We start from the raw sequence: 3,934 nt of genomic DNA, 5'->3' as shown, positions 1-3,934 counted from the left end.
TTCCTATTTTCTAATTAAAGAGTTCTACGTTTTTTTTAGTTGAAGCAATTTTTTTCATCATATTTGTCAATGCAATATTTCAATAATTATTCATTAATATCTCTAATTATCAATGGGTTAGAGTTATTAACAAGTGATATTATCTATACAATGAGACGATTATAATAAGATTTCATGTGACAATATTTTTTCTTTAAGTATAAATTACAATTGCTATTCAAATTAAATTATATAAATAATGTCAAAAGTCAAAATGTGTCAACTGAAAACAACGAGGAAGCAGTTCCTGATAATGATACTCTTGTAAATCCAGCTTGGATGTTGCCAATTGATAAACTTATTCATACACTTTAAAAGTTGACGCAAACGATTAATAGCACAATAACTATGAATTCACAACACCAAGAAATAAACAATAACTAATCATCCCTAAAATTATAAATGTACTCATGATCTTTTTTTTTTTTTCTTTATTCACTACAAGAAAGTGTACTATTAACGACGGGAAATCCCGTCGCGAAAGGCCAATAATCGTTGATTAACGACGGGATTTCCTGTCGTGAACCCGTCATAAAAGGGGGCCGTCGTTAATAGAAAATCTCGTCGTTAAACCATTGTAAAAGACATTTTGTGACGGTTATTTCCGTCATTGTGTGGTTGTTAGCCCCATCGCAAAAGGCTTTTGCGACGGGATTTTTGACCCGTCGTAATTAGGTTGTCGTTAAAGATACAAATTCTTGTAGTGATTGGGTGAGATTAGACTCCTAATTCATTGGGTTAATTCTGTCAAAATGCTTATATGCAAGTTGACTAAAGGAAGTAAATACACGAAAGCTTTCTATAAAGTTAGCTATATACTTCGTATGTTACAGTTGGTTCTCTCTTCTTACAGGGTTTCATTTTCTTAAATTCAAAAAAAATGAAATGGCCTACGCAACTAAATTAGGAGTTCACTTATAAGTCTAATAGGATTTCCACTCTAAAATTAATTGGCAATAGTAGAGTAATTTGTCACATTTATCAATTGATATTTTCTCTCATCTTTCTCTAATATGTGAAAACTCACACAAGATTAACATTGAATTTCTCCTGTAAAAAAAAAAAAAAAACATTGAATTTCAACAATTCTACATATATTTCATAATATTAAATTGATTATACTTCGTATTATTTATATCGTAATTATTAATTAGATGGATCCATTATAAACTTTGCAACATAAGTTTTTTAATGCAATATGGACCCACCATTACGTGTTCATGATGAACAATATAAATAGTTTAGAATGTTTGCGTGATTGACGTTGAAATCAATCTTACAATAAAACTTTAGGCTATTACCAAAGTCTTGCGCATATGGGTTTTCTTTTATTTTATGAGATTGAAGATCGATTAGAGATCTCTCCAAATCTTACTAACTCCAAAGAGAGAGAAGGAGAAAAAAGAAGGCCACTTGAAAAGGGTAACACAAAATCATTCAAATGCCACTTCTTAAGTCTTCATCAAAACTCCAAACATGTCCCACTTTTGTCTCCCCTCCTAATTAATTAATTAAGCTGTTGTTTTCTGTACTAAATTACACTTTTTCTCATTTTAGTCAAAATTTCCCATATTAAGATAATCTTAACCCAATTACATGCAAGTATGATTACTTTTGCTAGAAAGCTTAGTTTCTTTCCAGTTGTTAGATTTGACAATTTTAATCATCTTTACCATCTCAGAAATAGTGATAAACTATAGTTAAGCACAGATGCTCTACGCTTATAATCATTAGCTTTTTGTTTCGAATGAGTTATAAGGCATTACAAATTCATACTATCTTCGTTCTCAAATGATATTTTCGTTATTATTTGCACGATAAAAAAATAAGTACTAATATTGAAATATGGTCATAAGGTCTTTGGATGGCATCCAATACAAGGATCATAGCTCTTTAGTTATTGGAAGATTTCTAAGAAACTAAGAGCATTTTAACCTATGTTTTGAATACACTTTCAAGAAAACTAAAGGATCGTTCGTTATATTTTCTTATCTTACCTTTTAATTTGTTAGAAAACTAGAAACAAAAGTATGAAAATCACAAAAATAATTTTTAATAGTTTTACTATTTTTTAATTCTTGATTCAGTCTAGATCATCACATTTAAAACAAAACCTTAAGAAAAACAAAAGAATTAATATGTACTAACATCGAAATTTTTTCTCTATTTATAACAAAACCTTATAAGTAGACTAATTTTTAATAGGCAACTTTAAGACTTACGAGTCACATAATAATAATTACGTAGTAGGGGACACGCAAAAAAAATTAAAAAAAAAAAAATTAAGACGAATGTACCTAAGGTGTTTGGGTGCCCAAATGTCTATTAATTGGGCCTGTTGCCTAAAAGCAAACTTGGCTAGCACAACATAAAACCAGCTCTTCCTCATAGGCTCTACGCCTCATGCAAGAGGCCCAAGGACCATTCGTAGTATAGCCATACCTGCATTTAATACACAAACACTATAAATATGTCGCTTAAGCGCACATATCAAGGTATGTTCATTTATTGTCATCACACTTACAATTCTCTAGAGAACTCTCTCTAGATCCGAACCAAGTACTTACTTAGGCATTGGAGGGGCTTTCCTCGGGAACACCCCCGAGATTCATAATCTTTCTCGTGTGTAGTTATTCTTCGACTTATCACATCAAGAGCAAGCTAGATCATCCACATCAACGAAAGTGCCTTCAATTCCAAGCCCATCATTTTCATACCCGGAACAATTTGGCGTCGTATGTGGGGAAGATACTACAAAAGCCTTAAAAAATCCATCATTTTGCTTTCAAAATGGAACACCTTAACTACGCAGGCACTAAATCCGAATCAGGGTCTAGATCTGGAGCGCCAGTTTACTCTAATCTGAGTAGAACACGTATAATTGCCTCTTGACTTCCGATCCCGACGAGGGAAGAGCTAACCGCGCCAATGACGACAATACAAAACTTCATTGGACGAGAAAAGGAGAAAATGCAACAAACGACCGTCGTACACGCAGGAGGACTAGGCAATGAATGGATCTAGATCCGCAACGACGCGAAGAGCATTTCGGGTCCCACCGAACTCTTCCTCCATGGTCGAGAACCCACCTAAGATCTCGTTGGATGGAAAGTACCTGGAACTCCCAAGAGGTGGCTCAGGAACGACCAAAATGGTAGAAGGAACCTACTCCCTGAACTTTCCGAAGTAATGGGACAACAACAAGTCGACCCACGCGGGTCCAAAGCCGCGTGCATAACAGGCTTAGGCCATCGATGCATGAAAGGATTGGTGACTCAAGCCGAGCCACTGAGCAGCCAGAAACAAGCAGAAGAGCTGCTAGGAGAGAAAAGAGAAGGCGAGACTGCACTCCTAGCCCTCGATGTACTCCCAAGGATTCCCGCGCGGGGACCTCTAAAAGTAGAGGAATCAGATCGAGGCTAGGGAAGAAGGTGATGACGCCGACGTCCTCCCCATTCATCGAAGAGCTGGACATGGGGGATATCCCAAAGGGCAGGCCACCAACATATTTGACCTACAATGGGACAACCAATCCACGAGATCACATGACATCCTCCGAGCAGCACATGTACTTTTCCCCTCGCTCCGAAGCGACGTGGTGCAAATACTTTCTAACCACGCTAGTAGGAGTAGTGGGAGAGTGGTTCAGGTCACTGCCGAAGGGTTTGGTCGATAGCTTTGCAGATCTGGATGCGAAATTCAAGGTTTAATTCGTTAGCAATAAACGAAGAGAACGAACTACTGTCGAGCTTACCTCGGTGCAGCAGGGAATAGGCGAAAGTCTTCAGGAATTTATGGCCCGATTCATGTTGGAATCAACAAACATTCCTAACCTGCAGCTCAATGTTGCAATCTTCACGTAGAAGTACACCCTTTTGGAAGGGAACGTTGCGTG

The sequence above is a fragment of the Spinacia oleracea genome, chromosome 3, assembly GCF_020520425.1.
Source record: "Spinacia oleracea cultivar Varoflay chromosome 3, BTI_SOV_V1, whole genome shotgun sequence".
Taxonomy (NCBI): domain Eukaryota; kingdom Viridiplantae; phylum Streptophyta; class Magnoliopsida; order Caryophyllales; family Amaranthaceae; genus Spinacia; species Spinacia oleracea.
The sequence above is the reverse complement of the archived record's forward strand: the minus strand, read 5'-3'. Positions refer to the sequence as shown.